Below are 17,992 nucleotides of genomic sequence, written 5' to 3' on the forward strand. Positions count from 1 at the left end.
TCCCCGGCAACGGCGCCATAAATTCTTCCTGCTACTTGTGGGCTGCATTGGGATATCATCGAAGAGGAGAGGATGAAGCAATACAATAGATATAAGTATTTCCCTCAGTTAAGAACCAAGGTTATCAATCCAGTAGGAGAACCATAGAACCTTGTTAGCAGTACCTACACACACAAAAGCACACGCTTGCACCCAACGCATACAAGGGGGTTGTTAATCCCTTGGTGGTTATTTGCAAGGATCAAAATTCGCAATAGTAGGCAAATAGATATATTGGAAAATAAAATAAAGAAAAGTTCAGCAAGGTATTTTTGTGCTTTTGTATATAATGAAAGTACACCCGCGGGCCATAGTTTTCACTAGAGGCTTCTCTCACGAGGACATAACATACGGTGGGTGAACAAATTACTATTGCACAATTGATAGAAAAGCGCATAGTTATGATGATATTCAAGGCAATGATCATGTATATAGGCATCGCGTCTAAGACAAGTAGACCGAATCCTACCTGCATCTACCTATTAATCCACTCATCGACCGCAGTCCAGCATGCATGTAGAGTATTAAGTATAAAACAGAGTAACGCCTTAAGCAAGATGACATGATGTAGAAAAAGTAAACCCAAGCAATATGAGTAAACCCCATCTTCTTATCCTTAATGCAAACAATAAAAATATGTGTCATGTACATTTCTGTCACTAGGATTGAGCACCGCAAGAGTGAACCCATCACCAAGCACCTCTCCCATTGCAAGATAAATCAATCTAGTAGGCCAAACCAAACGGATAGATCGAAGAGAAAAAATACTATAATAATTATGCATAAAATAATACAAAAAATATTCAATAAATATTCATGAATAATTTGATCATAAACTCACAATTCATCAGATCCCAACAAACATACCGCAAAATAGGATTAGATCGGATAGAACTGCAAGAACATTTAGGAGAACATTGTATTGAAGATCAAAGAGAGAGGAGAAGCCATCTAGCTACTAGCTATGTACTCTTAGTTTTGTGGTGAATTACTCATGCATCATCGAAAGGCAGCAAGGATGATGTAGAAGCCCTTCGTGATCGATTCGCCCTTAGTATAGTGTCGGATAAGGCATCTAGATGGGATTGCGGAAGAACAAAAACCTGTGGCGGCAGAGAAAGTGTTTCGAGTGGCTCTCTTGTATAATGAGAATATTTGGGAATTTATAGAGGTGGAATTAGGTCAGGAGGTGCCACCGGGGGCCCACAAGCCTAGGGGGCTCCCCCCCTGGGGCGCGCCCCTGAGCTTGTCGCTCCCTCGTGACTCCTCGGGTCTTCTCCCAAACTTTTGTTGGTCCCTTTTGGTCCAAAAGAAGTTAATGCAAAGTTTCTTGTCTATTTGCACCCTATTTGATATTGATTTCCTGAAAAGCCAACAAAGCAAAAACAACAACAACTAGCATCGGGCACTAGGGTAATAGGTTAGTCCCAAAAAATGATATAAAATTGGATATAAAAACATCCAGGATTAATACTATAATAGCAGGGAACTATAAAAAATAATAGTTACATTGGAGACGTATCAGACATCAGTCCTGGAACAACCATAGCCGAGCTTTTCTGGGTGTCCCGCTTCTTCTTTTGTTTATTCTTGCCTTGAGCACTGTCATTACTCCCCTCATTTCCACCTTGAGCGCCTACCTGTTCTCCAGGTTGACCTTGCACTTCTCCTAGCCCCATAGGATGCCCCTACACAGCTGAGAGATGACCAAACCATGATCGCCCCCCACTGCTTCTGAGGGAAGGGCCCAGGGAATTAACCTGGGTATGTCCAAGGCGGAGGGGGCCTCAGAAGCTATGTAGCGACCCGACCCGAATGGATCAAGTCTCTGTGCTTAAGTGTCATCCCTGGATCGGTATGCTAACACACACAGTACTCGAGGATTTATAACAGAGGTAAATCACATGTAAAAGTAACGTAAATACTATTACCTCAATCCAAATAGCGGAAGTAACACGGTTGTGGATTCCCATCAACACCAACGACAAAGTTGAGTGTAGAAATCGTAACCCTAACGTATCACTTACTCGTCGTAAGAAATCCTGCAACATGAGACGTTGCAGCCACAGAGGGTTAGTACATTGAATGTACTGGCAAATTCACACCAGAGGATAATGATGAATAAAGGCTATCACTACATGCATATATGGCTGGTGGAAAAGCTCTATGGTTATAAGGTTTTTGCGAAAAGCCAATTTTTCCCTACTGCAAAGGAATAAATTTTATTTTTAACTATCATGGTAGTTGTTAAACATTGAGAATGGTTGACAGCATTCTCAATCCCAATTAAGTAACATCATTAAACCCAACAATATTCATTTAAAGTAACATGATGAGATCAACAGGATAATCCAAGAACTAGATACTCAAGATGTCCATAACCGGGGACACGACTAATCATGTTTAGTTTATACACTCTGCAGAGGTTTGCGCACTTTTCCCCACAAGACTCGATCGCCTCCGTTTGGTTTCTCGCACTACATGGTGTTTGAGAAGACTAATGACCGAGACATAGTCTTTCAGAAGCGCTAGCACCTTACGATCGGGTAGACCGTACCACCTACATCCCCTACATCTGCTAGTCTACCATTGTAAGAGTCCACACGACTTAGTCAACTATGCTAGAGCCCATAATAGCTTGTGGCTGCACACGGAAGTTTCTAGTATCAATAGTCTCATGATCCCTTTGAGCCTGGGTGGCGGTCCAAAAGAAAACAGGCAAGTCCTGGATTACCCAGGTGCCTAGACAGGAAAATCCTGGAATAACCAGGTGCCTCAATCCACCTAGATGTGTGTTTAAGTTGTCACCTTAAGTAAACCATTAAATTAACAATCTCACATCTATCATGGATACTCTCAAAACCCAATCCACGTCTACGAGCATAGCATGGCACTATAAGCATAACGTAATAGTAACTCCCAAGGGTTGAATGCAGGGCAATAGGTTCCTACCTCATCAACTACTTCCCAACCCACAATTTAATTAGATCCTAATCATGCAATGTTGGAGGTTTGATCTAATGCAATAAAAACTGGGTATGAAAATGGTATGATCAAAGTGTGAACTTGCCTGCAATGTTGATGAAGATGATTCGCACTCAAAAATCTTGATAGCTCTACTCGTCACACTCCGGTCAATCTATCGTAATCAGGCAATAGTAACCACACATAAGCAATCACTCAAAAGACCAGAAAGATCGAAGAAGTCGATTCGGAAAACATCAAACCAAGCAAATAGCTCTTGCAACATATAACAATTTCTAACAGTACCAAAATTATGTGAATTTGGCCTTATCGAAAAGTTTAGGTCAAGAGCTTTAATTTGCAAAAAGAATCAACTCAAATGGAGTTACGGATAAAAATATATGATCAAAAGAAGTTTGAATATGAATCTAAACAAAATTCGAAATTGAAAATTTCAAAAAATTGATCTGACAGGTTCACTGGATAGGTGAAAACAAGGCGAAGCTATAGGCGCCGGTTTCATCTAATTTGGATAAACGAGTGAAAAGTTATGGCTATTTGAAAAATCAGGGTCAAGTTGTTTTACGAAAAAAATAGCTACGGTTAAGGTCTAACGTATAAATACGTAGACTAATTGATAATCTAATTATTCTATCATATTAGTCTAAAAATAATAAACTACGGAAGTATATGAAGAAAAAAAAAGATATCTTTATAAGGCAGAGAAAAGACGACTTTGGAGAGAGGAGACAACTTCCAGAAGTCGCGCCGGAGAGGAGAAAAATATTTTTCTTAAATGGATCTAGTCAAACCAAAATATTGATTTTAACCCGAATCGGATGATTTTTGGAGGCTCTATAGGTCTATATTTATTGGTGGAAAAGAGGCTTAGGGGTCAAAGGCTAGGCAATGTGAGACTAAACGTAGACGAAAATATACGAAACAGGGAAGAAAAGAGGCGGATGGGCCTAAAGGCCGAAGCACGCTGGGTGCAGTTTTTTTTTTACAAAATTCGGCCTAAGAAAAAAAAATTAAAAAAAGAAAAAGCTGGCTGGGCCTAGACTATTTAAGAGAAAAAAACAATGGGGCGCCAGAAGCTACTATACTGCGCATGTAGGCGATAAATAAATATGGGCCGCATGTACAGTTTTTTTATAGAAATAGAAGGAAAACCGAATAACAAAAATAAAATAAAAATTCTATATAGGCATATAATATATCAAAATGTTGAGAAAAAGATTTTCTACGACATGAACATTTTTATAATGCCAAATAAAATCCACACAAATTTAGATAATTCAAAGAGGGCTACTGGTCTAATAAAATCCAATAAAAATCATTTTAAAAATATCAAAATGATTTAAAATTTATTTCTCTCCAATTTTCTATTGTAGGGAATCATGTTACCCTATTCCATATATTTTATTTTTGGAGAAAAATAATTTGAATAAAACTCAAATAACTCCAAATTGAAAATAAATTCAAAAGAACTTTGAATTTAATTCTTTGAAACTCCCAACTCATATTTCATATAATTTGTAGAAGTCATTTTATCTTCTCTCATGAAAATAATTGAGCTGCATGAAGTTTATGAATTGAAATATTTCCAAATGAAATTCAATTATTTTCAAATCCCCTTTCATTTAATTTAAATGGAAGAAGTCATATCATCTTCGCTCAAGGGTTTTGTATTTGAAAAGAATTTGAATTCATGGAGATCAGAAAGCAAATATGAAAGTTTGGGAAAGTCCTTTTATTCCCTCTCATTTAACTTTCAAAAAGTCCGAATTCACTCACTTTCAGTCAATCAATCAAACAATCAGTTAGATGTATCTATTTAATATAACATTCCGAAATTTAGAATTTTGGGATGTTACAAGCTATAACCGAAGAACTACGGCCATGGTGGAGGGCCCATCGGCGGTTGCATATGCTGATGGGCATGGATCCAGTTTGTCGAGCTCTCTCCTCTCCCCTTTGTTCCTTCCTCTCCCTCTTCCTCTTCCACCATCATCCATTAGAGAAATCTTGGAGGTGGTGGGACGACTTTAAAGAAGGGAATTGGGGAATCGCTAATCATAAGGGGATCCGGTGCAAACGTGATACGTCTCCGATGTATCTATAATTGTTATTGTTTCATTCTATAATCATACTACTTTTGCATATTTCCTGGCAACAATTTATATAATTTCTATTCAGACTGACCTATTAACCTAGTGCCAAAGTCCAGATCCCATTTGCTATTGTTTAGGGATTTTTAGGTAAAAAATCATGAAGCTGGATTGCCCTGAAAATTTACGTCGATTTTTATGAAATATATATGGATTTATAGCGCAAGAATCAATGCAAGACATGGTCCGTCAGCCTCACAAGCCACGATGGCGGGCCCTCCTAGGGTGCATGGCTTGCGAATAGACCGTGAAGCTTCTTGAGATCTCCTTCGAGCGCAAGGAAGCTAATTATGGGAAAATCATGTTAAAATTGCAGCCCGATCGGAGTTACGAAACTCCGGCTATTTAAGAAATGGTATTCGGCCGGAAAACAATACCGAAACAGAGAGGAAAGCCTGGAGAAAAATTGGGGTGAGATCCAATCTCGGAGGGGCTCCCACCCTCCGGGGGGCATGGAGGCAAAGGACTAGAGGGGAAACTCTTCTCCCATATAGGGGGCAGCCAAGAAAGAGCAAGAAGAAGGGTGGCCCCTCTCCCCCTCTCTTCTGATGAAGCCGGCACCACCGAGGGAACCATCTTCACCGCAACCATCTCCATAAACACCATTGTCTTCATAAAATCCTCCATCACCTTCCCCCCTCTATAATCAGGAGTCCACTCTCTCATAATCTGTTGTAATCCCTACTTGAACATGGTGCTTTATGTTATGTATCGTTATCCAATGATGTGTTGCGCCACTATTATGTTTGACTAGTATGTTTTGTCCTATGGGTTAATTGGTACGGTATGGTTGATATGAGTTGTATGTTATTATTGTGCCCTCCTATGATGCCTGCCGTCTCGCATAAACATGTGGGTTCCCGTCGTAGGGTGTTGCAGTATGTGATTAATTTTCTTATGTTGGGTTGCAGGTGTGACAGAAACCTAATCCCGAGTTCGTGAGTTGTTGCATACAGGAATAAAGGGGACTTTTAACTTAATGTTGTGGTTAGATTTTATCTTAATGAATCTTTAGTAGTTGCTAATGCTTGCTAGAGTTCCAATCACAAGAACATATGACCCAAGTACGGAAAGCAAGTTAGCTTTGGCGTCTCCCTCATAATTATGATGAGTATCACACATTTGATATTCAATTGCCTAGGGACAATTCCGCACATCGTACCACCACTTTTCCACACTCGCTATATTTAATTTATTGTTCTTTTATTAAAACAACACCTAACTCTTTATTATCTTACTAAGTTATCTTCTTATTCTTGCAAAGTAGTTTTATTTTGGTTCTAGGTAAAGCAAACGTTAGTGCACATAGATTTGTATTGGTGGTCGATAGAACTATAGAGAATATTAATTCTACCTTCAAATATTAGTTTGGTTCGACACTCTTATTTATCGAAAGGGCTACAACTGATCCCCTATACTTGTGGGTTGTCAAAGCATCGTATTTATCCCCTCTCTGAGCAGATTGCAAAAAGGCTCCGCTGACTCAACATGGCAGCTAGACGCCCCGTCAGGCAGCATGGTAGTTGCCTTAGACTTAGCTTTAATCTTGGCACTTTTTATCCTCTGAAGAAACCTAAATCCCCCTGATTGTTCCAACACCAATAATGTATCCATAGATTTATGCTGCTTTTGCTGACGAACATAATCATCTCGTGGAACCAAGGTGAGGGCGAACTGCAAGGGCTTTTTTTCGAGTAGCTAGGAACAATGCGCAATCACTCGGGAGGCCACATCAAGAGATTTTCTTGTTTGCATCAAGCTGATGCTTTGAAGTTGCTATAATGCTTCCCACTTCACTCTCCTATTTAGGATCGGCCAGTCTCTCACTATCATTACCCAAGCGACTATCAATTTTACCTACGAGAAGTGGCCTCATGCCATCATCGCCGTTTCTTACTCCGAGGCTACAGACAGAATCCTTGTAACTTGTTTTTGAATAGAATCATGAAGGAAATATGCCCTAGAGGCAATAATAAAGTTGTTATTTTATATTTCCTTATTCATGATAAAGAACTATTATTCATGCTAGAATTGTATTGATCGGAAACCTAAATACATGTGTGAAGACATAAACAAACACCGTGCCCCTAGTGAGCCTCTACTAGACTAGCTCGTTGATCAAAGATGGTTAACTTTTCCTAACCATGGACATAAGTTTTCATTTGATAAGGGACCACATCATTAGGAGAATGATGTGATGGACAAGACCCATCCCTTAGCTTAGCATATTGATCATTCAGTTTTATTGATATTGCTTTCTTCATGTCAAATACATATTCCTTCGACTATGAGATTATTCAACTCGCGGATGCCAGAGGATTGCCTTGCATGCTATCAAACATCACAACGTAACTGGGTGATTATAAAGAGGCTCTACAGGTATCTCCGAAGGTGTTTGTTAGGTTGGAATAGATCGAGACTAGAATTTGTCACTCCGAGTATCGGAGAGGTATCTCTAGGCCCTCTCGGTAATACACATCATAAGCTTGCAAGCAAATGACTAAGGAGTTAGTCACGAGGTGATTTATAATGGAACGAGTAAACAGACATGTCGGTAACGAGATTGAACTAGGTATGAAGATACCGACGATCGAATCTCGGGCAAGTAACATACCGATGGACAAAGGGAATTATGTATGTTGTCATAACGGTTCGACCGATAAAGATCTTCATAGAAAATGTAGGAGCCAATATGAGCATCTAGGTTCTGCTATTGGTTATTGACTGGAGAGGTGTCTCGGTCATGTCTACATAGTTCTCGAACTAGTAGGGTCCGCACGCTTAACGTTCGTTGACGATATAGTATTATATGAGTTATGTGATTTGGTGACCAAATGTTGTTTGGAGTACCGGATGATATCATATACATGAAGAGGAGTCTCGAAATGGTCAAGAGGTAAAGATTGATATATAGGACGATGGTATTCGGTCACCGGAAGTGTTCCGGAGGGTACCGGGTACTTATGGGGTCACTAGATAGGAGTTTCGGGCACCCCGGGGAAAGATATGGGCCTTATGGGCCAAGTGAGGGAATAGACCAACCCTGGTGCGCCCCTAAATAGGCCAACCCTATGAGGAGGACAACGAAAGAGGCGAGGGCAGGGAAAGTGTGGATTAGGATTCCTACTTCCTTCCCTCTCCCCCCCTATCGGTGTCAAAATCGGTCGATCTTGGGTAGGGGGTCCCGAACTGTGCGTCTGAGGTTCGAAGTTAACAGGAGGCAAGGGACACAATGTTTACCTAGGTTTGGGCCCTCTTGATGGAGGTAATACCCTACTTCCTGCTTGATTGACTTTGATGAGTATAGGGGTTACAAGAGTTTATCTACCTCGAGATCATAATGGCTAAACCGTAGATGTCTTGCTCGTATGATTATGATTGCCTCTACGGACTAAACCCTCCGGTTTATATAGACACTGGAGGGGCCTAGGATTGTAAAGAGTCGGTTACAGAGAAAGGAATCTTCACATCCGAACGCCAAGCTTTCCATCCATGCAAAGGAGAGTCCCATCCGAACACGGGGGAAGCCCTCCTACCTTGTATCTTCTTGGCTCATTAGTCCGGCCCATACCACATAGCTCGGACGCCCGGGGACCCCCTAATCCAGGAGTCCCTCAGTAGCCCTTGAACCAGGATTCAATGATGATGTGTCCGGCGCGCAGATTGTCTTCGGCATTGCAAGGCGGGTTCCTCCTTCGAATAATCCAAAGTAGTTGGTCAAAAGAACTATGTTTGGCTCCGTATAACAGTCACAACCCTGAACCACAAGGGCAAAACACTTCAAAAAAATAAGCAGTGAGCACTGACATCTTTTTCGGCGATCCGTTATGTTCTAGCCTTATTATTATTATTATTATTTCAAACCGTTTTGTAGCCTCCCGCTTCGTATTTCGAGGCGCGGTCCTCATTGACACGTCTTGTCAAAACAGAGATCGTGTCCCCTTATTACGGGATTCTCATCAATACGGGTTTGGGTAATCCAACATTGCCGTTAGCACGACCCCTTGGGAATAGGCGAGTTTTAAGGCTCGTGGGGGGCGGTTGATATTCACTGCCTTTATAAGGAGATAAGGACCCATCTTTTTACCTCACGCCTTCTTCCTCCTCAGCCCATCCGCCCTTGAGCTCCAGTGGCCGAGTTCAATTCTTTCCATCCGTAGCAAACAACCTAGCCATGTCCAGATCTGGCGCTTAGGGCAAGTGGATGGCCTCCTCTGTCATGAAGGGAAACATCAAGGAACTCCGGGAAGCGGGGTACTTGGCCGCGGAAATCGCCCACCGGCTTCCTGCCAAAAGCAGGTCGTCCCCACTCCCGAGTCCAATGAGCGGGTGGTATTTGTCCCCCACTTTCTCCAGGGACTAGGGTTTCCTCTCCAACCTTTTGTCCGCGGGCTCGTGTTCTATTACAGGCTAGACTTTCACCATCTAGCCCCAAATTCCTTGATCCACATCCCGGCGTTCATCGTCGTGTGTGAGGCGTTCCTCCACATCCCCCCCCCACTTCGGATTATGGATCAAGGTGTTAAATGTGAAGCCGAAAGTGGTAGATGGTCACTTCGCGGAGTGCGGTGGCGCCATGGTGAGCAAGCTCGACAACGTCACCTCACCCCAGGGGGCCTTCGTGGAGACCGTGAAGGGATGGCAAAAGGAGCGGTTCTATGTCACAGAACCTCGCGAGGGCACATGGGCCGCCACTCCTAAGTTCAAATCTGGGCCTCCAATGCGGCTCACATCGTGTGTTAAAAAGGGCCTAGACTAGGCATCACCCGACAAAGTGATGACGCTGTAGAAGCACATCAAGGACTTGATAGAGAAGAACACCAGCCTCGCCGATGTGATCCAGGTGATGCTTTTTCACCGAACTCTCCATATGTGGGAGTTCAATTCGGTCGTCCCTCGGACCCTGCAACACTTCTTCGGCACGACGTAGGAAGAAATCTAGAAGTTGCTTTTCAAGGCCCAAAAATCGTGGCCGGGAACGACCGAAGACCTCGGCCTTGACCACGCTCACTCGGCCACTCCAGTAAGTTTTCAGATTTCGAATAACCTCTACTTGTAGATTCGAGGAGTATACTAAGCCTTCCTTTTCTCCTTCAGGACTGGACGAAGAAAGTGGAGCGGATCAAATGTCCAGCTCCGCTGCCCAAAGACCCAGCTATTCCTCTGCTAACGAAGATGCTGGTTCCGGCGCCATACCAGGCGCCGGAGAAGAAGGCCAAGAAGAAGGGCAAGGAGGCCAGAAGTGTCCTCCGCCATAAAGGTACTTCGGACATCGTGTCCGAAGACACCGAGGTTCTCTCCTCCCATGAAGGAGATGAAGATGAGGAGGAAGAGGAGGAGAGCAATTCCCCCCTCAAGGGAGAGAATAAAAGGGCGGCGTCCGCAGACCTGGAAGCGAAGGTGTCCAAGAAGGGGAATATTTCCCTTTTGGATGATTCAGATTCGGACACCAAAGTCATCCCCGAGCAGCGCCTCAAGCCGAAGCCCCTGGCCGAATCATAAGTATTTAAAGATACTATACCTACATCTGGCCTTTTACAGATCGTAGGATAACATTTTATTTACGTATTTTCAGTCCAGCCTATGATCTGCCCCAACAATCATTGTCTTCGGGAAATTCACTAGCGCCGGAGATGATGGAGAGCGAAACGCCTCCGCGAACCTATCCGCCACAAGCCGCGGATGACACCGAGGTGTTGTCCCAAAGGACTTCCTCAGGCCAGGGGGAGATGCGGAAGGCCACTAAAACAACGCCAGAGGGTAATGCCTCGGCTGCCGAAAACATGGGGGACACTACCCCCATGGAAACTGATGACGGGGGCCCGGAGCAGTCCGCCCCCCAGCCGAATACCACTTCGGCGACCCACGTGGCTCCGGAGTCGAGCGAGCCGCCCCCTTCAAGGGAAGGGGGACTGTTGACTCCACCAGTGACCTCTATCCATTCCGAGGTGCCGGATACGTTGAGGGAAGCACTTCAACGTGCTTCCGTTGTGGAAGACCACCGTACCCTGATGGGTACGGTGGTTGAAAAGGTTCAGTCCACCAAAAGTGGTCTGAACGAAGCTTACACTAGCCTATTAACAGGTTTTGAGGTAAGTGATGCATGTATATAGATAGTAGCCCCGGAGACTCTATTTGGGTCTTTGGAAAAAAAGAGCCGGATAGAGGATCAAATTGTCGCCGGAGATAACTCATTCATCTATTTTGATAAACAGGCTTCACTATTGGCGGCTTCGGCTAAGGATGCTGAAGTGTCTGAACTCCAGCGGAAACTGAAGCTGGCTGACGATGAGATCGACCGTATTAACAAGTGGTTCGATGAGGCCCAAGGTTTGCCTTTTTTTTTGAAAAGACCCTTTTACAAGCCTAAATCATAATGCCAACTCGGAGTTTAAGCTCATGCGCTGCTATGTAAATGATTGTAGGCAATGCGACCGAGGTCGAGGCCCTCAAGATTGCCCTTGCCGAAGCCAAGGAGGCGAGGGCGAGTAAAGAAGCCGCGGAGAAAGCGGCTGCGGATGTAGAGGCCGAAAAGGCCGTCTGCATTCAGTATGTGGCAAGGGTGACCGAAGTAGAGCAAGCGCTCCAGGAAGCCGCCAACAAGTGTGAGTCCTTGGAGGAGAGTAACAAGGCCCAAGCAGCCGAACTCACCAAGGCTCTTCAAGCTGCGAAGGAGGCGCGGTCCGAGTCCCGGGTTGCTCGCGAGGAGATCAAGCAAGACGGACAGATGGCGGCTGGCAAGCCTTTTCTTTTACAGAGTATATTCGGCGATCGAAGATATGATTTGCTAAATCGACCGTGGAGTGCTCTAGACGTTTTTGCGGATCTCCGAGGAGTGCTACCGATGTTGTCGAGTATTTCCGGTCCCAAGAAGGGAACATGACAGAGAATCTCTTCTAGTCGCAGTACTTGGCGCCGGAGCGACCACCGCTGCTGAACAACCAGATGATGCAGCTGGCAGAGCTGCATCAGATGTCTGGTTTGGCCATGAAGGACATCATAGTCCGGTTATGGCCATCCGGACCTATTCCGATCAGCTACTTCGGCTTGGTAAAGCGGCTTGGCGACGCCTTGCCCCGAGTAGAAGCCGTGAAGCGCTCGCCGTGTATAGAAGGTGCGCGAATGGCCTTTGCCCGTATCAAGATGCACTGGGCAAAAATGAAGGCCGCCATCGTGGACGTCGAGGGTCTGCCCGAGGGCAAGGACCACCGTACACCGGAGCATTACTTTGAGGACGTCTTGGAAGGTGCCCGCTTGATAGAGGGCCAGTGCTCAAAGGACATCATGTTTGAGTGAATGTGTCCGGGCTACCCAGACAATGTATCATAGACCAAGGCTGTGTAATATATTTTATGTATTTGTCTAAACTGCTTTCCTCCTATGCGGTCGTATACTATTGTTCTGAAAGTTTTCCAGTCGTTGTCTTCATCCCCCACGTAGATACTACGGGGGTGTTCGGAATAATGTGTAATCACTCTTGACCCAACGTCTTGGTCCATGAAGGAGGTGATTTACATAGTGAACCATGAAATCAGGCTATGCGGCTTTAGCACTTTCACTTAGCCATAGGAGTTTGATGGTGGGACTAAGAACTAGCCCCTCGTGCGTATGCGGCTATCGAGCTTGGTTGCCTTTTAAACGCTTGACTGGAAAAAAGTCAGTCCTTCGTGTAATTCGGAAGAAATCGCTAGAGATTTAGTAAGTCACCGAATTACTGACCAGCTCTTGCCGCATCACGACAGTCAATTTTCGGCTTTCTCTACTGAGGTGTTTGACCGGGCCAGCGGGAAACACAATCGCAGTAGTTCTCCCTTTACTACCTTAGCCAAAAAAAACAAAACGTAAGGTAGCAAGCAGATACCTCCCCAACGTATCTATAATTTTTGATTGTTCCATGCTATTATATTATCAACCTTGGATGTTTTATATACATTTATATGCTATTTTATATTATTTTTTGGGACTAACCTATTAACCTAGAGCCCAGTGCCAATTTCGATTTTTTTCTTGTTTTAGAGTATCGCAGAAAAGGAAAACCAAACGGAGTCCAATTGACCTGAAACTTCACGGAACTTATTTTTGGACCAGAAGAAGCCCACGGAGCATCGGAGATGGACTAGAAGAGTCCCGGGCTGCCCATGAGGGTGGGGGGCACGCCCACCCCCCTTTGGCGCGCCCCCTGCCTCGTGGACAGCCCGGAGATCCACCGATGTACTTCTTCCTCCTATATATACCCATATACCCTAAAAACTTCGAGGAGCACATGAGATCGGGAGTTCCGCCGCCAGAAGCCTCCGTAGGCACCGAAAACCAATCTAGACCCATTTCGGCACCCTGTCGGAGGGGGAATCCCTCACCGGTGGCCATCTTCATCATGTCGGCGCTCTCCATGACGAGGAGGGAGTAGTCCACCCTCAGGGCTGAGGGTATGTACCAGTAGCTATGTGTTTTATCTCTCTCTCTCTCTCTCTCTCTCGTGTTCTTGAGGTGGTACGATCTTGATGTATCGCGAGCTTTGCTATTATAGTTGGATCTTATGATGTTTCTCCCCCTCTACTCTCTTGTAATGGATTGAGTTTTCCCTTTGAATTTACCTTATCGGATTGAGTCTTTAAGGATTTGAGAACACTTGATGTATGTCTTGCATGGGATACCCATGGGGACAATGGGGTATTCTATTGATCCACTTGATGTATGTTTCGGCGATCAACTTGCGGGTTCCGCCCATGAACCTATGCATAGGGTTGGCACACATTTTCATCTTGACTCTCATGTAGAAACTTTGGGGCACTATATGAAGTACTTTGTGTTGGTTTGAATAGATGATTCTGAGATTGTGTGATGCATATCGTATAATCATACCCACGGATACTTGAGGTGATATTGGAGTATCTAGGTGACATTAGGGTTTTGGTTGATTTGTGTCTTAAGGTGTTATTCTAGTACAAACTCTATGATAGATTGAACGGAAAGAATAGCTTCATGTTATTTTACTATGGACTCTTGAATAGATCGATCAGAAAGGATAACTTTGAGGTGGTTTCGTACTCTACCATAATCTCTTCGTTTGTTCTCCGCTATTAGTGACTTTGGAGTGACTCTTTGTTGCATGTTGAGGGGTAGTTATGTGATCCAATTATGTTATTATTGTTGAGAGAACTTGCACTAGTGAAAGTATGAACCCTAGGCCTTGTTTCAACGCATTGCAATACCATTTGTGCTCACTTTTATCATTAGTACCTTGCTGTTTTTATATTTTCAGATTACGAAAACCTTTATCTACCATCCATATACCACCTGTATCACCATCTCTTCGCCGAACTAGTGCACCTATACAATTTAGCATTGTATTGGGTGTGTTGGGGACACAAGAGACTCTTTGTTATTTGGTTGCAGGGTAGCTTGAGAGAGACCATCTTCATCCTACGCCTCCCACGGATTGATAAACCTTAGGTCATCCACTTGAGGGAAATTTGCTACTGTCCTACAAACCTCTGCACTTGGAGGCCCAACAACGTCTACAAGAAGAAGGTTGTGTAGTAGACATCAAGCTCTTTTCTGGCGCCATTGCCGGGGAGGTTAGCGCTTGAAGGTATATCTTTAGATCTTGCAATCGAATCTTTTTGTTTCTTGTTTTAGCACTAGTTTAGTTTATAAAAGAAAACTACAAAAAATATGGAATTGAGTTTGCCTCATACGCTTCATCTTTTTAATATCTTTCTCGAGTATGATGGAAGGGAAAATTGTGCCAAAGTGTTAGAAGAAGAATGCATTAAAATGTTTGGCACTAAATATTTGAATGATGATCATGATTGCAATGCTGTTAGTATGAATTCCTTGAATATCCATGATGCTAATGATATGCAAAGCCACAAGCTTAGGGAAGCTATGTTTGATGAAGATGATATTTTTTGTCCCCCACGTTTTGATGAGAAAATTTATTATGATGAAAGGATGCCTCCTATTTATGATGATTATATTGATGAAAGTGGATTTGGAGAGGTCATGACTTTATTTAGTGATGAATCCACTATTTCGGAAGAGGTTCCAATTGATTATGAGAACAAATTTGCTATCTATGATGATTTATTGTGATGACTTGTATGCTATAAAGAATAATGATATCCATGAAACTTGTCATCATGATTTTAACTTTCAATTGGATTATGCCTCACATGATAGTTATTTTGTTGAGCTTGCTCCCACTACTATTCATGAGAAGAAATTTGCTTGTGTGGAGAGTAATAAAATTTCTATGCTTGTAGATCATGAAAAGAATGCTTTAGGTGCTGGTTACATTGTTGAATTCATTCATGATACTACCGAAAATTATTATGAGGGATGAATATATGCTTGTAGGAATTGCAATAATATCAAGTTTCCCTTCTATGTGTTGAAAATCTTGAAGCTATGCTTGTTTTGCCTTCCTATGCTAGTTGATTATTGTTCCCATAAGTTGTTTGCTCACAAAATCCCTATGCATAGGAAGTGGGTTAGACTTAAATGTGCTAGTCATATTCTTCATGATGCTCTCTTTATGTTTCAATTCTTATCCTTTATGTGAGCATCATTGAAATCATCATGCCTAGCTAGGGGCGTTAAACGATAGCGCTTGTTGGCAGGCAACCAAATTTTATTTTTGTTCCTGTTTAGTAATAAATAATTTATCTATACTCTGTTATGATTGAGTTTTTATGTTTTAATTAGTGTTTGTGCCAACTAGAACCATTGGGAAGACTTGGGGAAAGTCGTGTTGATCTTGCTGTAAAAAACAGAAACTTTAGCGCTCACGAGAATTGCTGCCATTTTTTATTGGAGAGTGATATTTAGTTAATTATTTTTTCAGATGATTAATAGATAAATTTGTCACGTCCAGAAATTTATTTCAGAATTTTTGGAGTTCCAGAAGTTTGCTTTAGTTACAGATTACTACAGACTGTTATGTTTTTGACAGATTCTGTTTTTCGTGTGTTGTTTGCTTATTTTAATGAATCTATGGCTAGTAAAAGAGTTTATAAACCATATAGAATTTGTAATACAGTAGGTTTAACACCAATATAAATAAATAATGAGTTCATTACAGTACCTTGTAGTGGTGTTTTGTTTTTTTCCGCTAACGGAGCTTACGAGTTTTCTGTTAAGTTTTGTGTTGTGAAGTTTTCAAGTTTTGGGTGAAGATTCGATGGACTATGGAATAAGGAGTGGCAAGAGCCTAATCTTGGGGATTACCAAGTCACCCCAAGGTAATATCCAAGGAAACCAAAAATCCTAAGCTTGGGGATGCCCCGGAAGGCATCCCCTCTTTCGTCTACTTCCATCGGTAACTTTACTTGGAGCTATATTTTTATTCACCACATGATATGTGTTTTGCTTGAAGAATAAATTTATTTTGTTATAATTTGCTTTCTTTTATTTAGAACAATGTTTTGCATCTTTTATTTCAATAATAGTGGCGTTGATAGCCTTTACTATGCCTATTTTACAAGTCCACATGCTGCTGTTTGAAAACAGAAAGTTTACCGCTGTTGCAAAAATTCCCTAGAAAAGTCAGAATGTGATAAAATGTTGAAACCTTTTTCATAATAAGATCTGATAAATTTAATACAGTGGGAATTTTCTTTCATAATTGTTGGAGGTAGGGTATTATGGATCTTGCTGCACTCTTTACAGACTGTCTTGTTTAGGCAGATTGCTGTTACGTTTGCATTGTTTGCATATGTTTGCTTTTTTAATGATTCTATTTGAGGATAGGACTATTAAATATGCAGAGGCATTTAGTATGAAATGTTGAATAATAATTTTAGTGATTTTCTACAGTAGAATATGATAAGGTTTTTGCATTGGTTTATACTAACTTATCTCACGAGTCCTTGTTGCGTTTTGTGTGGATGAAGCTTTCGAGATTTAGGGAGATCGTGATATGATAGGAATTAAGGAGACACATAAGCTCAAGCATGGGGATTCCCAAGGCATCCCAAGATAATATTTCAAGAAGTCTCAAGCATCTAAGCTTGGGGATGCCCCGGTTGGCATCCCACGTTTCTTCTTCAACAACTATCGGTTAGTTTCGGTTGATCCTAAGTTTTTGCTTCTTCACATGATGGTTGACATTCTTAGAATGTCATTTTACTTTGTTTTGATTGCTGTTTGAATAAAATATCAAGATCTGAAATTATTAAATGGGAGAGTCTTCACATAGTTGCATAATTATTTGACTACTCATTGATCTTCACTTATATCTTTCGGAGTAGTTTGTCATTTGCTCTAGTGCTTCACTTATATCTTTTTATAGCACGGTGGTGGTTTTATTTTATAGAAATAGGTGAACTCGAATGCGTCACTTATATTATTTTGAGAGTCCTAAACAGCATGTTAATTTGCTTTGGTTATTAATTTAGTCCTAATATGATGGGCATCCAAGAGGGATATAATAAAAACTTTCATATAAAGTGCATTGAATACTATGAGAAGTTTGATACTTGATGATTGTTTTGAGATATGAGGATGGTAATATTAGAGTCATGCTAATGAGTAGTTGTGAATTTGAGAGATACTTGTGTTAAAGTTTGTGATTCCCGTAGCATGCACGTATGGTGAACCGTTATGTGATGAAGTCGTATCATGATTTATTTATTTATTGTCTTCCTTATGAGTGGCGGTCGGGGACGAGCGATGGTCTTTTCCTACCAATCTATCACCCTAGGAGCATGCGCGTAGTACTTTGTTTCAATAACTAATATATTTTTGCAATAAGTATGTGAGTTCTTTATGACTAATGTTGAGTCCATGGATTATACGCACTCTCACCCTTCCACCAT

This window comes from Triticum dicoccoides, chromosome 2A (genome assembly GCF_002162155.2).
Source record: "Triticum dicoccoides isolate Atlit2015 ecotype Zavitan chromosome 2A, WEW_v2.0, whole genome shotgun sequence".
NCBI classification, from domain to species: domain Eukaryota; kingdom Viridiplantae; phylum Streptophyta; class Magnoliopsida; order Poales; family Poaceae; genus Triticum; species Triticum dicoccoides.